Genomic DNA, 23,319 nt, shown 5'->3' on the forward strand with positions numbered 1-23,319 from the left:
TTGCTTTGTGTCATGCTTTTTGATAATGCTTGGTAAAAAGTTTTTACTGCATAGAGTAATTGTATTTTGTAAAATTGTGAAGTTTTAGTCGTGACATGGAATGCTTCTACATAGGACCTGTGCTGTGTTTTGTAAATGTGATGTCAACAACGATTTTGGGGAAAATAAATGGTTTTTACATTTTTTAAAAGGAATAAAGAATGTGTGCATGTTCAATAGAAATACATTTGACTCTTTACAATGATGTTACCTGTGTTAACTCAGTGTAGGAAGCATATTGAGTTTGTTTGCATAGAGGAATTGTATTTTGTAAAATTGTGAAGCTCCATGTGAAAGCTTTTGCCTCAGTCTTATACCTGTTGTAAGGCAGATGTTTGTAAATAGGATCTGTGCTATTTTGGGGAAAATGAATGGTTTTTACATTTTTGAGTATAATGTGGCGCAAAGGTTTAAAAAGTGACGCATCTACCTACATGCTTAACTTTTTAAATATGGGGAAAAAAGGTACATGTTTGGGCTTTCCTGGGGAGCCTAGGTGGTGAGGCTTGTATCTAAGAGTGCAGTGGACTAGGCTTCATGAAGTATATACCTGTCTGCATTCTTAGACGCAGGTGTCAATTTGACTCTTTACAATGATGTTACCTGTGTTTTAACTCAGTGTAGGAAGCATATTGAGTTTGTTTGCATAGAGGAATTGTATTTTGTAAAATTGTGAAGCTCCATGTGAAACTGTTTGCCTCAGTCTTATTCCTGTTGTGAGGCAGGTGCAAGATTTTGCCTCAGTCTTATCCCTGCTGTGAGGCAGATGATTGTAAATATGATCTGTGCTGTGTTTCCTAAATGTGATGTCAAAAACGATTTTGGGGAAAATAAATGGTTTTTACATTTTTGAGTATAATGTGGCGCAAAGGTTTAAAAAATGACGCATACATGCGTCACTTTTTAAATATGGGGAAAAAAGGTACATGTTTGGGCTTTCCTGGGGAGCCTAGGTGGTGAGGCTTGTATCTAAGTGTGCAGTGGACTAGGCTTCATGAAGCATATCCCTGTCTGCATTCTTAGACACAGGTGTCAATTTGACTCTTTACAATGATGTTAGCTATGTTTTAAATCAGTGTAGGAAGCATATTGAGTTTGTTTGCATAGAGGAATTGTATTTTGGAAATTTGTGAAGCTCCATGAGAAAGCGTTTGCCTCAGTCTTATTTCTGTTGTGAGGCAGGTGCAAGATTTTGCCTCAGTCTTATCCCTGCTGTGAGGCAGATGATTGTAAATAGGATCTGTGCTGTGTTTCCTAAATGTGATGTCAAAAACGATTTTGGAGAAAATGAATGGTTTTTACATTTTTGATTATAATGTGGCGCAGAGGTTTAAAAAGTGACGCATCTACCTACATGCATCAATTTTTAAATATGCAGCAAAAAGGTACTTGTTTGGGTTTTCCTGGGGAGCGTAGGTGGTGAAGCTTGTGTCTAAGAGTGCAGTGGACTAGGCTTCATGAAGCATATACCTGTCTGCATTCTCAGACGCAGGTGTCAATTTGACTCTTTACAATGATGTTACCTGTGTTTTAAATCAGTGTAGGAAGCATATTGAGTTTGTTTGCATAGAGGAATTGTATTTTGTAAAATTGTGAAGCTCCATGTGAAAGCGTTTGCCTCAGTCCTATTCCTGTTGTGAGGCAGGTGCAAGATTTTGCCTCAGTCTTATCCCTGCTGTGAGGCAGTTGATTGTAAATATGATCTGTGCTGTGTTTCCTAAATGTGATGTCAAAAACGATTTTGGGGAAAATAAATGATTTTTACATTTTTGAGTATAATGTGGCGCAAAGGTTTAAAAAATGACGCATACGTGCGTCACTTTTTAAATATGGTGAAAAAAGGTACATGTTTGGGCTTTCCTGGGGAGCCTAGGTGGTGAGGCTTGTATCTAAGTGTGCAGTGGACTAGGCTCACAACAGGAATAAGACTGAGGCAAACGCTTTCACATGGAGCTTCACTATTTTACAAAATACAATTCCTCTATGCAAACAAACTCAATATGCTTCCTACACTGATTTAAAACACAGGTAACATCATTGTAAACAGTCAAATTGACACCTGTGTCTAAGAATGCAGACAGGGATATGCTTCAGGAAGCCTAGTCCACTGCACTTTTAGACACAAGCCTCACCACCTACGCTACCCAGGAAAGCCCAAACAAGTACCTTTTTGCCCCATATTTAAAAATTGACACATGTAGGTAGATGCGTCACTTTTTAAACCTCTGCGCCACATTATACTCAAAAATGTAAAAACCATTTATTTTCCGCAAAATCGTTTTTGACATCACATTTAGGAAACACAGTACAGATCCTATTTACAATCATCTGCCTCACAGCAGGGATAAGACTGAGGCAAAATCTTGCACCTGCCTCACAACAGGAATAAGACTGAGGCAAACGCTTTCTCATGGAGCTTCACAATTTTACAAAATACAATTCCTCTATGCAAACAAACTCAATATGCTTCCTACACTGATTTAAAACACAGGTAACATCATTGTAAAGAGTCAAATTGACACCTGTCTCTAAGAATGCAGACAGGGATATGCTTCAGGAAGCCTAGTCCACTGCACTCTTAAATACAATCCTCACCACCTAGGCTCCCCAGGAAAGCCCAAACATGTACCTTTTCCCCCCATATTTTAAAAGAGACGCATGTAGGTAGATGCATCATTTTTTAAACCTTTGCGCCACATTATACTCAAAAATGTAAAAACCATTTATTTTCCCAAAAATTGTTTTTGACATCACATTTAGGAAACACAGCACAGATCATATTTACAATCATCTGCCTCACAGCAGAGATAAGACTGAGGCAAAATCTTGCACCTGCCTCACAACAGGAATAAGACTGAGGCAAACGCTTTCACATGGAGCTTCACAATTTTACAAAATACAATTCCTCTATGCAAACAAACTCAATATGCTTCCTACACTGATTTAAAACACAGGTAACATCATTGTAAAGAGTAAAATTGACACCTGCGTCTAAGAATGCAGACAGGTATATGCTTCATGAAGCCTAGTCCACTGCACTCTTAGACACAAGCTTCACCACCTACGCTCCCCAGGATAACCCAAACAAGTACCTTTTTGTCCCATATTTAAAAATTGATGCATGTAGGTGGATGCGTCACTTTTTAAACCTCTGCGCCACATTATAATCAAAAATGTAAAAACCATTCATTTTCTCCAAAATCGTTTTTGACAGCACATTTAGGAAACACAGCACAGATCCTATTTACAATCACCTGCCTCACAGCAGGGATAAGACTGAGGCAAAATCTTGCACCTGCCTCACAACAGGAATAAGACTGAGGCAAACGCTTTCACATGGAGCTTCATAATTTTATAAAATACAATTCTATATAACTATATAACTCAATACTTTCTCGGGAAGCATAGGTGGTGAAGTCTGTGTATAAGAGTGCAGTGGACTTAGACATAGGTCTCATCTTCTTTGTACTTGTGGACAGAGCTGTCTTCCACTATACTCTTCAATACAGGCCTCACCTTTTGTGCACCCTTGAGAATCCTTACCTGATCTGTAACCCTGTATAGATCCTTTGCTTTTTGTCATTGCTTTGTTGTTTGGTAATAGTGGTGTATAATGTGCTACTTTTTTCTTTAACACAGATTGAAATCGTTATTTGAAGAGTAAGCAAAGATGCCCACAAGGGAAAGGACAAAGAAACAACGTAACCGGGAAAAATCAAAAACAGCAACGGAATTACAGCACTCTTCCACAACAAATACTTCAAAAAACAGGAACCAAGCTCCTGGTAAGACAACAAAGTCTTTTTTACGTAACATATGTACATCCCAAAGAATGATGGACAGCATGTAGAAAAAGAAAATGAGAGAGTAAAATTGAAAAGGAAGGAGAGAGCTTCAAAGAATCCTAAAACTGGAGCAGGAGAGAATAATATGTATAGGAATAGAAGGCAGAATCAGTTTAGAGACATTCGTAGACGAATGTTCCGCAATAGAGTGGTTTTATATTTGTTAAAAAACATTAGGAAAGGTAAACAGAGAGCTGTTTTTTTATAAGAAAAAGAAAAGTATAGAGAAGATTGTTGATCAGGCTTTTGAAGTTAAGAAAAAATTATTTATTTTAATAATCAATAGAATTAGGACACTTAACAAGACAATTGATGTTTTCAAATCAAACAGTAGATGGAAAAGAGTAATTAATCGGACTAATTTTTGTAAAGTTTTTTCTGGAGAATGGATGCACAGTTCAAGTTGTGAGCCATTTTTTAATGAGGAGAGTTACTTCCAGGAGAATGATTTAGTGCATGCAGTTGACACCAGTGGTCGAGCGTATGAAGTGAAAGACGGTTGTCCGATTGAAAAAGAGAAACTTGTGCCTAGAGAACCAGAAGAGGTGTTATCTGATGGAGTTTTAGGGAGACGTACTAAGGGTCCAGTGTACACTTGGAAGTGTAGTAGTATTTGTAGTGTGCAACAGGAATCAATTGATTTGTTTTGTCATTTCTTACGTACATATAGTAAGAAAAGTATAAAGCAGAAAGTGAAGTTGTTGCAAGACTTAGATCCTTGCAGAGTGAGAGGAATCACAGGTTTGCAAGGCCATTCACTGGCTTGTATTTCTAGAAAAGTCTGTCAGAGTGTTTTTCATCATTTTAGGATGTTAGCAGTGCATCATACCAAAATGAGGAAATTAGTGAGAATGTTGTATTATGCAAAAAGTCCCGCACTTAAGCTTAAACAATTAAACAGTGCTCTATTGCATGGAACTGAATTAGATGTGAAGAAGATTTGTGAAGAAATTGAGATTTGTTATTTTCGTGAAAAAGAGGACAGTGTAGAAATTGAGACAGCAATTCAAGGTAATGTGGAAGACAATGTACAGATTTTAAATACAGAAAAGTTTGAGAAGGAAATTACCAGGTTTAAGGTGAAATCAAGTAAAAGGCCGAATTTTACTTGTGTGTGTTGTCGACGGACTCATTATAAGATTCAGACTAGGTTAGTTGATTTATATGCAAAAAGTGAAAAGATGGATAATTATGAGTGGAAAGATTTTGCAACTTATTTGTGGGTGGAGAATTGTTTTGATTTGAGTTCTGATCAGCATATTTGTAAATATTGTTATGATAAATTAAATCAAAACAGAATGCCTGCTAGAGCTGTTCATAATAATCTGGAGTTGGTATACATTCCCCGTGAATTGATGGATTTAAATACATATGAGTCTATTTTGATTCAATGTGTCCATCCTTTTCAGGCAATTGTTCGCATGGAGCCTAAGATAGGGAAATTGCCTCCTACAGATTTGCAGAGAGGATTAAAGGGAAGAGTTGTTTATTTGCCCCTAGATTTGAAAAAAAATATTGATACAATTGGTATAGAAAAAGTAGAAGAGGAACCTTTAGTTATTCTTGTTAATGGGGTTCCAACAAAGAGTAAAAAAAATCTGGCAAGATTTAGTGGATGTTAGGAAAGTCAAAAAGGCAACGTTGTATTTAGTCAAAAACAATGAGTACTACAAAGATGTATGTGTTGCAGCAGAGGAAACAGCTGCAGATGAAGACAGTGATTGTTCAGGCGGCCAAATTGAAAAAGTTGATGTGTCTAGAAGTGAAGAAATATATGAACAATATACTGTTCATCCTTTGCATTCCAAAGAAGTAATGGGGAATGCAATTGAATTGTTTCAAATGAAAACTGCAAAAGGAAGTCCCATTAGTGTATGGGAAGAAAGTTTGGAAGCTCGTTGTTTTCCACAGCTATTTCCAACAGGTCGAGGGGACGATATGACGATCGACCACTTCAAATTCCTGCATCTGAATATCGAACTGTAAGATTATATGCTGAAGATGCAAGGTTTCGTCAATGCATTCCCTATTTGTTTCATCTACTGTATGAAAGTGACTTGTCTGGGCTTTCTTATGCAGTAAACCATATTCTGAAAAGTGGAGCACATCTGCAAAATGTTTCGGCGAGGGACTTTATGGAGAAAGTGAATCTGCAAGATAATATTTTAGAATCTCATCTAATCAATCTCATGACATGTCAGCGTGGTACAGATGAGTATTGGTACCGTCGCCATGGAGAATTGAAATGTATGCTAAGAAACTTAGGAACTCCTACATGGTTCCTCACTCTTAGCTGTGCCGAGTATGCATGGGAGGACTTACTTCAATTTCTACGAGAGGCCAATGCTAATATACAAAATATAGAATTCAAAACACCTGGAGAACTGTGTTCTTTGGATCCAGTGAATGTATGCAGATATTTCAATCATAGATTTGAAGCTATGATGTCTTTTATTACCAACAAAAAAATCCTCCCCTTGGAGAGGTTTTGGATTTCTTTTGGAGAAAGGAGTATCAAGCGAGAGGTGCTCCTCACATACATATGTTATTATGGATTAAAGATGCACCCAAATTTGGAACAGATTCAGATGAGACAGTGATGAGCTTCATTGAAAAGTATTCAACATGTGCTGTTCCGAAAACTACCGAAGAAAACAATTTAAGGCAACAAGTTTTACGCTTTCAATCCCATCGTTGTGGAAAGTACTGTCGTCGAAAATTCAGAAACAAGGACAAGTTCTACACAAAATGTCGTTTCGCTTTTCCACGACCAGTGATTTCTACAGGAAGAGTAAATAATTTATTGTCTTCTCTGCGACATACTGTGACGAGAAAATCACAAAAAATACATACAATTTAAAAAGAAACGAAGAGTCCAAGTACATCAATGACTACAACCCAGTGATTTTGTCCATGTGGAATGCTAACATGGATATTCAATTCGTTGCTGACAACTCTATTGCTGTAGCTCGATATGTGACGTCTTACATCACAAAAAAAGAAAAGACAGAACTGAAGGAAATGTGGGAGGACATTTCACATGAAAAGAGCCTAAGCAAGAAATTGTACAGTTACAGTCTGAAGATGTTGTCGCATCGAGAAATTGGAGCATATGAATGTTCTGATCGATTGTCGTCAGCAAGTATCTATGCCAAATCTAGAACTATCATTTGGGTGATTCTAGGTCTTGCTGCAACACGAAATCGAGTTTTGAAATCTGTACAAGAGATAGAGTATTTGGCGGAGAAAGAACCAGAAAGTACAGATATTTTGAAGACAAACATGTTGGATACATACTATCCAAATAGAAGTCCTCACCTTGAGAACGTTTGTCTCTATGAAGTTCAGCAAAGATATATATATAAAAGAAACATCAGAGAAGATATCAATAATAGAATATATGGAATCATTGGATGTGAAGGATGTCTAGAGAAACAGAAAAAAGGTCATTTGATTAATCATGGAAAATTGAGTTGTGAAAATCCAGACAAAAGAGAATTTTACTATTTGGCTCTTTTGCAACTCTTTAAACCATGGCGAGAAGAAGAGGAACTACTTGGAGATTTTCTCTGTTATGAAGACTCTTTTAATGCTACGAAGGATACAATAGAATGTCCTGTTTTTCCAAATTATCTGCAAATGTTGAATGAAGAAATGGAGCAAGAATCAACAATTGCTACAGAGATTGCGAGAGATAGTTCTCAAGGCAGTCAGAGTTCTGCTTCATTGAGTCAGGATCCAGTAGGAGGACCAATTATCCAAAATGAAGCTGCCACTGCCATGGATGAAGTGGAAAGAGCTATGGAGCAAGCTCAAGAGGATGTAATTCATTTAGAAGATTTGGTGAAACAATTAAACCTTGAGCAGAAACTGATATATGACGAAGTCACAGAACAGGTTGAACATGGATTGAGTCATGAGAAGAAAGAGTGCTCATGTACATCATTTAAGCCTGTCCAACTGTACGTGAGTGGAGAAGCGGGAACTGGAAAACGTTTTCTGATTAAAGCAATTGCATCTTATCTGCAGAAAAGGACTGAATCACCGCTGTCTTGTGTTGTTACCGCTCCAACTGGGCTGGCAGCACATAATATTAAAGGGATTACTGTACATCATTTACTGATGCTGCCAGTGGAGCATGATAACAAATTGCAATATCACAAGCTATCTGGAGATGCGTTTTCCGAAGTTTCGAGAGTCCTGAAGAAAATGAAACTTCTTATCATTGATGAAGTAAGCATGGTGTCAAATATAATGCTTGCTTTTGTGCATTTGAGAATGCAAGAAATTCTTAGAACAGACTATGATGTTTTATTTGGAGGAAAACATATTATTGTTTTTGGAGATCTTCTGCAGTTGACTCCAGTGAAAGGACAACCTGTGTTCAAAATGCTCACACATGAAGATACCAGGAAGTGCCTAGGAAGCATTGGAAACGTTAATATATGGTAAAACTTCAAATATGCAGAACTGCTTCAAAATATGCGGCAGGCAAAGGATGAAGATTATAAAAATATTTTACAAGATGTAAGAGTAGGAAAAATAAGTCAACAAGAGAAAGAAGCTTTACATGGACGGTTAATTTCTAATTTGTACCCAAATGAAAACATTCTTCGAGAGAATATTTTTAAGAAAATTAACGAGAAGAAATCTGCCATATGTTTGATGCCTACTCTGAAAGCATGTTCCATGTTCAACAACAACATGCTGAAGTTAGAAAATGAAGAGATAGTGAAACTGGAAGCTATAGATAAAATAGAGCATATGGGAGCAACAATTATTTTGTCAGAAAATTTGAAATCAAAATTGGATTCATTGGAGAAGACTATATCTAAAACTGCTGGTTTTGAAAAGACTCTGAATGTGTGTTTAAATTGTCGTATTATTTTGAGAAGGAATTTAAATGTTGAAAGAGGTCTGGTAAATGGAGCAATGGGTCATGTTGTTGGTTTTGTGAATTACTAAAATAGAGATGGAATTGAAATTTTAAAAATTAAATTTGATGGCATTGACGAAATAGAACAAATTTGTCGTTGTTCAGCTAGATTTTTGCTTGTGAAAGACTTATATGTTCGCCGAAAACAGTTTCCTGTTTGTTTGGCATATGCAGTGACAATTCATAAATCTCAAGGTTTAAGTGTAGATAGTGCTTTGGTGAACATTGGAAGTTCTGTGTTTAAAGAGGGTCTGGCATATGTGGCATTATCACGAGTGAGAACTTTATCAGGATTGTACTTGATTGAGTGTGATGAAACAAAGATTTGTGCTGATCTAGATTGTGTTAAAGAATACAATAGGTTAAGAAGAGAGTATGCTCCACATTTGCCTCAATATCCTCTGATTGAAAAACGTGTGGTAGGCCGAAAAAGAAGAAATGAGAGTAATTGCAGTAAGGTAGTAGCAAAAAGACAAAAATAGATGAAACTGTAATTGTAAGCAGAAAGAAAAATGATTCTGTTGAAGATGTTGTTGGATTTCAGTTTGAAAACAGTTCTGGTGTCAACTGCTATGCTAATGTAGTAGTTAATGTTGTTTTTTTCTTCAAAATTTACAAAAACAGATTGTCGAAAATCGGGAACAAACATTGTGCTGTTTATTGAATTCTGTGTTAGAGAAATGTAGTAGTGATAGAGGAAAAACTAGAAAGTGTTTCAGAAATTAGGAATCTTGTAGACATATGTTCAGGTCAAAATCAATTTTCACAGATAATTCAGCAGGATTGTCAGGAATTTTTAATGTATATGTTTGATGTATTGGAAGATGAAGGAGTAGATATAAAAAATCTTTTTAATCTTTCTTATCAATGGCAACATGACTGTGATAACTGTGCTTCACCAAGTACTACTAGAATAGACAGTGAAAGATTTATATATTTGACTTTACCAGACTGCAAATCAGTGCCTTTTAATAATCTAGTTAAAGCAGCTGATCACAATATGGTGTGTACCCAATGTAAGTCTACAATGCTGTCCACATTATTTCTACAAAATTATGGTCACTATGTCATTTTAATGTTCCAACGATGTAGACCTGATGGAACTAAATTGACAACTTCTATTAAAAATTTCGTGGCTTCTCAGTTATCGATATCAGGAAGAACCTTTGCAACTGTAGCTATTATTTTTCATGATGGTCCTTCTACAACATCAGGGCATTACACATGCTATTTAAAAACTTCTAAAGGTTGGACCCAATGTAACAACACTCATTTGACTTTCAAACAACGTTTGCCTTTTGGCTTTATAAATTCATACCTAGTGTTTTTACAGCCAAAATGTAGGTAAAAGTAATTGGCATATGAAGACGGGAGTAGTTCATAAAGGTTATTTTGCTGTTTAAAAATATATTCTGAGTAAAAGTGTTCCAGGCAATATAAAAAATTGACTTGTCATATAGGTACTGTAATTGGATCTCATAATAAGTGAGGCTAGTATTATACAAAATGATGAACATGAGTGAGTCAGAGATGGTTTTACAAATATTTAAATGTTGTGAAAATGTTGTAGAGCCTTTCTTTCAGAACGTCGGGAAAAAGATCATTTCAGAGTGCCTAAGAATTAATTTGAACAAATACTCATACATCTGACACTATTTGGCCAAATGGAAAGGTGCAGGAATGAGTAAAGAGTCATGACTGAAAAAAGGAGTATATGAAAATATTGAAAATATTTCAGATGTTCTTGGAGCTTTTTTCTAGAAAGTCGATGAAATTGATTTTTAAGTGAACAGCAAAGTACTTTCCAACGCGAAAAGGACCACCATGATACAGTATTTGGCCTCAAGGAAAAGTAAGTCAATCTAAGATTAGCGTAGATTTGTGATTTGTCAGTATCTAAGGTTTTTTTTAAAACACAATCTTTTAGATTGTGTGTTTTTTTCCCCGCTGTCATATGATGAGTAATTTGAACTCACTCTTTTAAGTGAAATTCAATATATTCTGAGAACAGCAAAAATAAACTTTGTAACATGTTGTACAAGTTATGTTATACTTTGGATTGTGTAAATTAAATTGTATTCCATTCTCTGACATTTACTTTCCTTTTTCCATCCTCTTTCACCTCTTTTTACTCACTTATAATGTCTTTCTCTCACTCTCTGTAACCCCCGTTCCCTTACTCCACTTCTTTGACAATCCCTCATTTTCATTTCAACTGTGTGTATCCCGTCTCTCCCTTGCATAACTTTTCAGCTTTCAGTCTTTCTGCTTTTCTTTTCTTTTCCGTATTTTCCTCCTTTGCTCTTTTAGTAATTCCTGTTTACTCACTCAGCAGTATTATTGCACTCTATCACTATAAATCACCCACTCTCCTTAGCTTATCTTTGTTTGCTCCTTACTTTTGACCTCTTCTCTCTGTTTTTCGTTCTCTACTTCTATGTGCTCAGTGCCTCACTCTACTTGTGTTATGTTCACTTGTGTTTATATACCTTCTATCACTTCTTTTACTTCACTGATCCTTTCTCATCGTTCTTCATCCCATTTCTTTTACTCTGGTTCCATTACTATCCTTCATTTCCTTTCTTTCAATGTCCTTCTCTTTACTTTCATCACCAAATTATTTTTTCTCAGTACCACTGTTTTAGTCGTCTTCTCCTCTCTTTCCTTCTTTTTCCTCACTTACTCATTTCCTTTTCTCACTCATTGTACTCCACCTCACTCAGTTTTTCTCTTAGTGTGTCTACCTTATAACTTCCTCAGTCCATTTCCTTCAATCGTTGTATATTATCCTGTCTCCCTTCATCCTTTCACTCTATGACTGTTCTTCACTTACTCTCAGTTATCTTCTATTCCTCATTCTTCTAAATGCATCCTTAATTAGACTGTTTTCTGTCTCAGTCATTATCTTTTTACTTACTTCTGTTTCCTGATTTAGTTTTGCTAAATCACATTGTTTTAGTATCTTTCTTACCTTCAGTTCATTTCTCTGTTCTTCTCTCTCTTTTTCTCAGTGAATCTATATGCCTTACTCTTTGTAATTTGCTCTCCTTCTATTTCTTTTTCCCTCTTTTTGTCCTTCCACCTTAGTTTATTTCCCTTTCTGTGTTCTTCACTCTAACTTTATTTCTAAATAGAGTGTTATGATTTTTAACCTCTTCATTTGTATCTTTTAATTTAAAATACATATTTTACTAATTATAACTTATTTTTTCTTCTCTCTTTCACAGATACCAACTGTAGTAAAACAAATTAAAGTTGCATTAATTATATGGTAAGTATGACTAAAAAAATGTAGTTTGTTATCACCCTTTGCTTTAAGGTCACTAACATTTTCTCAATTCGCCTCACTCCTGTGTTTTTACTCTGCTTCTCTCACTTATTCTTATTCTCCATGTTTACTCCCCTTTCCCCATTTACCCTATCATATTCAACTTCTTTTGATCCCTATTCTTTACTGCACTTACCCTCTGTTCCCTTCCTTTGCTTCTTCACTCATTCTCTTTTTCTTAATTATTTACCTTACTCCTACACATATACCTCATACCCCTCCCAACACATACACACACCTGTAACATACACCCCACACACACACCACACACACACCTCATACACACAAAAAATCCTCCAACACATACTCCTCAAACACACACACACATTCCATACACACACATACATCGAACACAGATAACCCACACTCATACACTTCTCACACATATTTCACACACCCTCATCTCTACCCACACCAAAACACTCCACACAACCACACCCACAGACACACCTTACACACCCACACTCCGACCTACACCCACTGACTCCCTGTAAGTCACACACACTGCATTACTTATCTTTTTTTGCTGTTTTACTCAAGCCCATTCAGGTATTGTTTCCTTTACTCCCTTTGTCCTCTCTCTTTGTCACTCCCCATGTGTTATCCTAATTCAATATGTCTCCCTCTTTAGTTATGCACACTACTTTTTTCTCTCTCTCCCTCACCAGTGTTATTTAAATCTGGTTCCGTTATTACCTTTTATTTGTACATCATTTTTTCTCTTTCCTTTTACTCTTTACAGCCACTCACATTCTTCATGTGCCTCTGCTTTAGTATTCTTCTTCTCTCTTTCTTTGTTTCACAGCCTTATATTTTTTTCATTTTCTCTCTTACACTTTCTTATATCTTTCAGACTGTTTTACTATGTATTACACATTACCTCTGTGTTGCTCCCTCTTGCTGTCTGTCTCTTAACATTACTCTCTCTTTCTCTTTCTCTTATGCTCTCCTTCTCTTGTTTTTTTTTTTTTTGTTTGTTTTTTGATTGCGCTAACGGGGCGCTTACCGGTGCCCGCACTGGGAAGCGAACCCATGAGAAAAATAAAGTCAAGAGTGCTAAAAATTTTAGTAATTTTTTTAAAATGGGAGGTAGTTCTGAAAAGAACTTTTTTTAATGTTTTTGTTGTTTTATATTTTTTTTATTATTTTTCTGAAACGTATTTTTTTTGATTTTTTGAACACTTTTATAATTTTTTGGGTGTTTTTTTGGGGGAACAACAAAAAAAGGAATTACAAATGGCTCAACAGGAGCAACAAAAAAAAAAGATTTATTGCTTCTTCTTTTGGTTACATTGATGGTTTTCCACCGCATTGCTTATTAAGATCACGCTTAGTTCCCCATAGCATAGTGTCTTGCCACAGAAGACACATACAAATTTGAGACTGCCAAAATGTTTTTGAACATTGGGCACCATTTGCCGTCCTTCAGGTGCTGCATGTGATACTTTGGCAGAGGAGGTGCTGGGCTGTGGATTCTTCTGATTTTGCGCCATGGCACAAACCTCTGCATTAGCAAGATTATTAGGATGCCACCTTTGCATGTGGCGCAACATAGTATAGTTGCCGAATGAATATTTCTTCTTGGAATTGCCCCTGGAAAGAATATCCCAGCAAATAAGGCACTTAACCTTAGGGGCATTCACTTTCTTCTGCCCAGGAGGGTGGGAGAAGAAGTCCCAAATAAAATGCACTTTTATGTGACTCTGTCTTGGCTCTTCAGGCAAAAATTGCCTGGGTTGTTCCTTCTCCTCCTGTTCTTCCTCCTCATCCTCTTCTTGTTCAGGGACAAGGAACTGGGATGGTGGTCCTTCCTTTCTAGGTGGTTGTGGTGGTGGAGGGGGTCCACCAGCTGCAGCTACTAATGATGCCATTGTCAGAATCAGATACAGGTCTTCCCTTCTCAAAGTAGAAAGTCAGAGTGAGGAAAAAGGTGGGGGTTTCATCATTTGAAAAAAAAAGTGTTCTGGACCAATGAAAAGTGTTATTTTCAAGTCACATGATCCAAGCTTTCATCATTTGGAAACCAAAACTGATCTGCACCAATGAAAAGTGTTATTTTCAGATCACATGACCCGACGCGCTTACGCTACGCGCCCCGGGGCGCGCCCCGGGGCGCGTTGCGTAAGCGCGTCATGACGTTGCGCGATCGTATGTGATCCCGTGGTTCCGGGTGCGCTTACGACTCATATGAAGCATCACGCGACTACGCGAAACGTCATGATGTTGTTTTCGTTCGCGGGAATAGCGCTCTCGGGACGCTCCCCGGTACGCGCCCCGGGGCGCACCGTAACATTGCGCTCACCGGTGCGTTCACCGGTACGCGCCCCGGGAGCGCCCCGGGGCAAACAATAAAAAAAAAAAAAATATTTACATAATATAAAATTCGATATAAAAATTATTACTTTTCATACCTATAGAGACTTGCTATTAAAAAACCTATGAAATTCACTGAAAAAACCATAGGTTTCACACCAGTTATAGTTAGGAATTAGCATTTAAAAAAACCTATTAAATTCACTGAAAAAACCATAGGTTTTACACCAGTTATAGTTAGCTGGAAATTTTACTCGCATAAAACCATTGAAATTCCCACGTTATAGTTAGTTGGACTCACTATAACTTGCGCGTGCAATGCACTGCTGATGACGTCACATATTACATCACTCATGACATGGTCAGTGACATCACTCATGACATCACTGATGACACCATCCTTGTGACAGAGTGACAGACCTCCTTTCACTGTAATGTAACCCTTGAAACACATATTCAAAAATAGAAACTAACATTTTCATAAAAATGGACATACCCATACCAGTTACAACAACCAATTCAATAATTCCACCATCTATATATACATCCACTCATTCACCAACAGTTCTATATAGTCACTCATACATATACTCACTCATTATATGTAGTGATACACCTATACATCCTGTTACACACTGACAGGCATCCAAAAGTTACTCACACACATACTCACACATGCAAATAAACTATTGAACATCTATTCATTAGCATATACAGCTATACACACACTACCACTTTACTTCTAAGGAAACTTACACATACTTACTCTCTTAAACAATCACTTATAGAAACACATACTAATTTAAACAGGAACTCTTAGAATCCCTCACTCTCACATATACTCACTTATATACATCAATATTCACATATACTAGATTAAAACATATGTAATTACTGATAAAGAAACTAGTGAGACAGTCATTCACTCACTAACACACACATATACACACTCATCCACCCATACAGTCCTGCACATATGCTGTCTTCAAAACAGATACAAAGAGAGAGTCAGTCATTCATGCATCTATGTGCTAAGTAACACCCCCACCAAACATGTAGATACTCATATTGATATTAAAAAAAATCTAATAACCCATATACCTACACATGTAGCTACTCACCAACCCATGCAGCCACTTATACACAAAGTGAAACATTAATACATATATTTAAATATTTAAACATTACTCACTAATATTTATTTTTCAAAAAGACACACATTCACTGGATGGTGTCATCAGTGATGTCATGAGTGATGTCACTGACCATGTCATGAGTGATGTAATATGTGACGTCATCAGCAGTGCATTGCACGCGCAAGTTATAGTGAGTCCAACTAACTATAACGTGGGAATTTCAATGGTTTTATGCGAGTAAAATTTCCAGCTAACTATAACTGGTGTAAAACCTATGGTTTTTTCAGTGAATTTATTAGGTTTTTTAAATGCTAATTCCTAACTATAACTGGTGTGAAACCTATGGTTTTTTCAGTGAATATATATATATATATATATATATATATCACGAAGTTCCGATCTCAATCCAAATCCCTGGGGTCAAAAATTGCGGCACAGACCCAATTTCGTGCTGAAATTACTATATTTTCCTGCTGTCGATACGGGTTTCAGCTCTCGCGAGACTTATTCACTTATGTGCCCACACCATGGAGCTAAAAGCAAACATGCTCGCTCCAGAATTAAAGGTTCCCAACGACCATCTCATTGGCACTGAAGACCTGTTGTGGATACTCACCAGTATCCTACACACTTCAGCTCTCAAACTTGGCCTCTTAACCACATCCTCGCGGCACATTTTCCCTTCCTGCGCTGAGTTTTTTAAAAACCCATTATTCATGACGAGCTGGGCTCGTCATGAGCGTGCTGGGAGGCTACCTCATGACGAGCCCAGCTCGTCATGAGCGTCGAAGGGGTTAACAACCTCACATCGTGTGATGTACTACATATGAGGTACCAGAGTTTCTTTATGGCGGCATTATCTGCTTCAACAATTTCTGCAGTCTGACCATGCAAAACTTCAGACAGTTCTTGCACTTCCCCTTTTAGTCCTCATGAACAGAAACAGATTTAGATGGATATTATGTAGACTGTAGGAGATCCGGGAGGTTCGGAGCAGAGCTTGGCAGTAATGGAGTGGAACTGGCAGCAGTGGAAGAAGATCAAAGTCTCAAACAGTGAGGCAAACCAGAGGCATTCCGATGGACTTGCACACAGAACAGACATTGAAGACCAGGAATGACCTGATGGAGTGGGCGGTTCCAGAACAGGAATCACTTTACAGAAAGGGGCAGACCATACTGAATAGTCTCCTTGTTTGTTGGCTATTTTTAACGGTGTTTGTCTTTTGTGGCCATGCTAGAATGGAAATTGTGTTCGATGTGCAGCTTACAGTGGAGTTTGTTTTTAGTGGTCAATATAAAATTCTGTTTGAGATTTTTGAATCAATATTCACTAAATGGGTGTGGCACCCATGACTTTTGTCGGTTCCTGTTTCAGAGCCATATCAGTGACCATTAGGAACCTTCAATATGAAGAGACAATAGACAGCACTGTTGGAAAAGGTTATGGAGTGAAAGTGCTTCATTAAGACTTCATTTGCAACTGGTCTTAAAACCAGTTATGTGCATGATGACTTGCTACTGCCTCTGTTGCCTCTAAATAGAGAACTGAGCTACTTTCTGATACTCACGTTTGAACTGACAGGGAATGGAGATGGCCTAATGGAGGGAGTACATCTCTTGATAAGCTAGACAGGAAGCCAGCATCGGAAACTTTATGTGTTATATAAGGTGTTCATATTGACCCAAGCATTACATTTGGCATGCCCACTCAGGAACATGTATACAAGTAAAAAGATATACAGCACATCAGGGATGATATAAAAGAAATGTCACAAAACCGCTGGATCATGGGAGTTGGTGAATTGTCTAATAGTCCCTGATCAAGCCATATCTGTCTGATTCTTAAAATGAGTGACAGATTGACACATAATGTGGACTTACATATATTCAAAACCTAACCTTTAGAGAAATAAATACCAAATGTATACCAAGATTCGGTGACCTCAGTGATAAATTGGATGCTGTCATTGTCTTAAAGATTTTGGAGACAGTCCTGGTTGACCAATTGCAAGGATTCATTCCACTCCACTCCACTACACTACTGCACGGCCCCCGTGTGCCCGGATTCTGCTGCCGCTGCCTGCTTGGCCCTCTTGCTGCCGCCACTCCTTAGGGCCCCTGTTTTCCAGGCTTGCCCTCGCTCCCCAGGCTTGCCCAGGCTTGCCCAGGCTTGCCCTGATCTCCAGGCCTGCCCAGGCTTGCCCTCGCTCTCCCTGGCTCCGCTTTCCCGCTCTTTCCCCCCCTGCTCCCTGCCGCTGCTCCCCTGCGGCCCCGCCCCCTCTCCTGTCTCCCGCTCCCCATTTGCCACCCCACTCCCGCCTCCTTGCTGCTCCTCCCTCCCACTTAGCCATAATTGGCGGGGACCGCGTGTACGCACAGCGGCCATGCGCAGCGGGCGTGCCGATTGCGCGCCGAAGGCACACCAAAGGCAAGCCGTCTACACCCATCCTCGCCTGGACCGCACCTGGTGCCAGGAACCCTGGTCCTCAACGATGCCAGCCCACCCGATGGACCTACGACGCCGCCACCCTCCACGCATTAAACGCCGGCCGTAACTCCGCCTGCTACCGAGCCACCCCGAAACGCACCCACGGACCCTTCACCTGCCAAGCCTGCCAATTCACCTGCCTCCGAACCTGTACCGCACCCGCAAAGCCGAGCACCAGCAACAACCACCTTAAGTGCATCCTGCTCAACACCTGCTCTGTCCACAGGCACGCCGTCGCTCTCTGGAACCTCCTCGACACAACATCACCAGACGTCGCCTTCCTCACAGAAACCTGGATGAACGCCTCCTCAGCCCCCGACATCGCCATAGCCATCCCGGATGGCTACAAGATCACCCGGAGGGACCGCGTCAACCAAACCGGAGGAGGCATTGCCATCGTCCACAGAAACACCATCTGCATCACGACCAACTCGGACAACACCCTCACCGCCACCGAGCACCTTCACTTCCAGATACACACCGACCCCAAGACCACCCTCAGAGGCACTCCCATCTACAGACCCCCCCGGACCACGCACACAATTCAGAGAAGCCATCGCAATGGATCCCTTGACCCATCACAGTCCGGTTTCCAAGCAAACCACAGCACCGAGACCGCGCTCATCGCAGCTACCGACAACATCAGATCCCTGCTCGACACAGGGAAACTGCTGCCCTCATCCTACTGGACCTCTCAGCAGCCTTCGACACCGTATGCCACCGCACCCTGATCCAGCGCCTCAGCAACACCGGAATCCAAGGAGCGGCCCTGGAGTGGATCATCTCGTTCCTCGCCGGGAGAATCCACCTCCCCCCGTTCCGATCAGCGGCCACCAAAGTCATCTGCGGCATCCCGCAAGGATCCTCACTCAGCCCCACCCTCTTCAACTTCTACATGAGCCCTCTCGCTGCCATCGCATGCCAACACAACCTTAACATCATCTCCTACGCCAACGACACCCAGCTGATCCTCTCCCTCACCAACGACCCCACCAGCGCCAAAGCCAGCTTCCAGGAAGGAATGAAAGACATCGGGGAATGGATGAAGATCAGCCGTCTGAAACTGAACTCAGACAAGAAGGAAGTCCTCATCCTCGGACCATCCCCTTCCGCCTGGGACGACTCCTGGTGGCCCCCTGCACTGGGCATCACACCCAAGCTAACGGACCATGCACGCAACCTGGGCTTCATCCTGGACTCCTCCCTCACGATGACCAAGCAAGTCAACGCCATCTCGTCTTCCTGCTTCAACACCCTGTGCATGCTCCGAAAGATCTTCCGGAGGATCCCCACCGAAACCAGGAAGACGGTCACCCAGGCCCTCGTCACCAGCCGCCTGGACTACGGGAACACCCTCTACGCCGGAACCACAGCCAAACTCCAGAAAAGACTCCAGCGCATACAGAACGCTTCTGCACGACTCATCCTGGACATCCCTCGCCACAGCCACATCTCTGCCCATCTGAAAGACCGGAGCCAGCTCTTCTCAGGCCCTTGGAGATTCCTTCAAGACAGGGGACACAGCACCACAGCAAAGTCCTTCCCCTCTCCTTGGCAGCAAAGCAACAGCAGGTCAGTCCAGCAGAGCAACAGCAGGACAGTCTTCCTTATTCAGTTTCAGCTTTCTCCTTGGCAGAGGTTCCTTCTTGATTCCAAGATGATCTAATTTTCTGTTGTCAGGGGTTCTGTACTTATACCCCTAAAAGTCATTGTTCTCTTTGTGCAAGTGGTCCCTGAGCCCGGTCTGAACCAGTTCTGGGTGTTGCTTGAGTACTTTGTTTACCTGGCTTCTCCTTTCCTTTCAGAGTGAGGGGCAGGGTCGTCAGCCACCCAGCAGGAGGTGGAGCCAGCATTGTGGAAGGCAGGCACAGCCCTATTCAGGCCCAGGTGCTAACTCCTCCCACCACTCAAGTTGCAAATGAAGTCATTCATCCTAGGGCTGACTCAGTCAGCCTCCTGGGGCATCCCCAGCCCCTGTCCCTCTCAAACCAGACAGTCAATACACAAACAGGCCAAGGCACACAGAAGGGTCAGACAAGAGAACAACAACTTTCTAAAAGTGCTGTTCTCAAACACAGGATTTAAAAACAACCTTTCCTAAAAGATGTGTTATAGTTCAGGGATACTAGATACTTATGTCCTATCTTGTTCCTATGGGATGAAATGCTGGAAGCCACTGTAGCCAGCATCCCCCATGTTAATCTATGGAGCAAGATAGCCTTACAATAGTGAAAAACGAAAATGGCTGCCATTCACTACCAGAGCATGTCACCTGCACTAGTACATGCTCTACCTTTTACATACACTGCACCCTGCCCACGGGGGTACCTTGGGCCTTCCATAGGGGTGACTGATGTGCACAAAAAGGGAAGGGTTAGACCTGCTCAGTGGGGACACTGACCAGGAGGACATAGCAGTTTCTAAACTGCACACAGGCACTGCAGTGGCAGGCCTGAGACACCATTTTAGGGCTACTCCTGTGGGTGGCACAATCAGTGCTGCAGGCCCACTAGTAGCATTTGTCATCACCAGCCCTGGCACACCCAGTGCACTTTACTAGGGACTTCATGGTGATACAAATAGGCCAAACATGTATATCCAATCAGAATAACAATTTACACAGAGAGCATACGCATTTTAGCACTGATCAGCAGTGGTTAAATGCGCAGAGTCCTATTGTCAACAGCCACGGGTCAGGAAAAATAAGGGAGGAAGAAGCAAAAAGTTTGAGGATGACCCTGCAAGAAGGGCCAGTTCCAACAGACCTGCACTGGCTCCCCGTCACCAAGAGGATCACGTTCAGACTCCTCACCCACGCACACAAGGCTCTCCACGACATGGGCCCGAAATACCTCAACAGCCGCCTCACATTCTACACACCCACCCGCCAGCTCCGATCCGCCAGCCTCGCCCTCGACTCCGTCCCACGAATCCGCAAATCCACCGCCAGAGGAAGATCCTTCTCCTACCTGGCGGCCAAGACATGGAACTCCCTCCCCACCCACCTTCGGATGACCCTGGACCATCTCTCCTTCAGAAAGCAACTCAAGACCTGGCTGTTCTAGCAGTAGTGATTCCCCCCCTCCAAGCACCTTGAGACCCTAGCAGGTGAGAAGCGCGCTCTACAAATTTGCTGATTGATTGATTGATTGAAGATTTTAGTTGTTCAACTACCAGAGTTCTGACTGAAACACAGCACAGCACTGTGCTGCTTCTGGCCATTGATTGCACAAAGGTAGCCGCATACAAGGGAATACTCTTTGATTTTATGCTGCATCAACTATTCCATTCTTAAGTCCCACTGTGTGTCCCTGCCTGCTGTTTCGACTGAGAGAAATGCCACAGTTTATAAGTAGGGGTGGGCAAAAATGTATTTGTACCTTCTGCAGTAAGTCCACACATAAGTGCGGGAAATGTTGCCACCTCTGCATCTGAATACCCCGTATTGAATAAAGCTAGGAATGCAGGTGAAATGCCTTGCAAAACATTCGTAGAATTGAGTAATACAAGAACAAGAAATTCTTGCGCTGCCCAACAATGTCAGATTCCAGTCATTGTTACCCACTTAATGGTAACTACCTTAAGCTATAATTACATTAAGTAAATTACTGTGATCAGCCTCTGCTCTGGCATGCTCTTCAAGAAACGTATCCAGCAGAGGAGTTTGTGTCTGGAACCTACCTGTCAGGAGGAACTTGCAGGAAGGTTCTCCATCCAGTCTTTCCTGCAGGGGAAGTATACTGAGAGGAGTCAGGGCAATGTTTTACTTTATAACTTTATCGAGCAGACCCTCGAAGTGCTTCAAAAAGAAGCTGTGTGTTGTTTTTCCTGTCCACGTTGTAGCAGATCAGCTCCATTGGCGCTCCAAGGACAGACAAAAGCAGATGAAAGTCCTGAGTTTATTTTCTGTGTAGAAAGGTCTCCCGTCTCTACTGATAAGGTAGCACTTCAGTCAGTGAAATCCAGCCTTACTGGAAGGACACAATCAGTAACAATTGGATGGCTGCTTTCTTTCTCCTCCTTGATGAACTCCAGTGACCCCCCTTGGATCGTTACTGTCCCCAAAATGAGTTAACATCTTTGGTCAATAGTTCATGATGTTGCAGAGAACAATGATTATCTAGTATTATTTGTGCAACAAAAACACAATGATATTTTAAAAAACTATTTGGTTGCAATTGGGTTCCTTCGTGGTTTTAGAGAGGCTAAATGAAGGTGGACTAATGACTAGCTAAATAGGGTTAAAGCTTCAATGTGGCTAAAATGACGGTGATTTTGTTAGTACCCAAGTATCTACATGAGCCCCCATCGAAGAGACCACTCCCTTCAATACTATCTGGTAGAAAACCTACATAACAAGAAAGTGTACACTCTGCCATCATTAGGGTGGCGGCATTTCTATTTGATCTTTGATCTTAGTTTCGTTTTGGAATGTTCATGAATTAAAATGGGCATATAAAGTGGTTTTGTGAAACATATAAATGAAAAAGTAACCTACAGCATTGTATTGTACACCCAGCCCATAAACTAGCCTGGATACACCAGCTCACAACACAGAGGCTGACCATTAAGGTTCTTGTTTGACATTAATGCAACAGTGATGCTACTGTTTTTGGAGAAGACAGATTAGTGGTCTTTATTTTTGATCACTGTGACAAGTGGCCAATTATTCTTACTAATTCATGAATCCAAATTAAATTAAACAGGTATGCGTATAATTATAGTTCTGGACATTCTTTACATGTGAATGCTCTCATAACTTTTTTGTTAGAAGATACGTGATCTGTCACATAAATCAGCATGTAAGTGTTGATGTAAGGACCCAACATTGGGGTCGATTCCAATCCGGTAAAATTCGCTCCGAATCGTCGTACGGAGAGTTTTTTCCCCATACGAATCGTACCCGTAGACGTCCCGTACGTACGACGAAGTACGATCCGTACCAGGTGCCAAACTCCGTACGAGTCGTACAGGACTCCGTACGACTCAAATCTCCGTACGAGTTTCACTCGGAACCGGCTGTACGCGACATCACTACGGTTCGCGGCTGGTTTTTATGACCCAGCAAGTACGGGAGCTGAAAACAGTCGTAAACGCACAGTTCGCACCGAAACAGGTACGGAACGCCCCCCCGGGTACGGCACGTACCCCCCATGATCGCAGGGGTACGCGCCGTACCCCTGTGATCATGCGGGGTACGTGCCGTACACCCAGCGTACATGGGGTACGCAC

The sequence above is a fragment of the Lissotriton helveticus genome, chromosome 2_2 (assembly GCF_964261635.1).
Source record: "Lissotriton helveticus chromosome 2_2, aLisHel1.1, whole genome shotgun sequence".
NCBI lineage: Eukaryota > Metazoa > Chordata > Amphibia > Caudata > Salamandridae > Lissotriton > Lissotriton helveticus.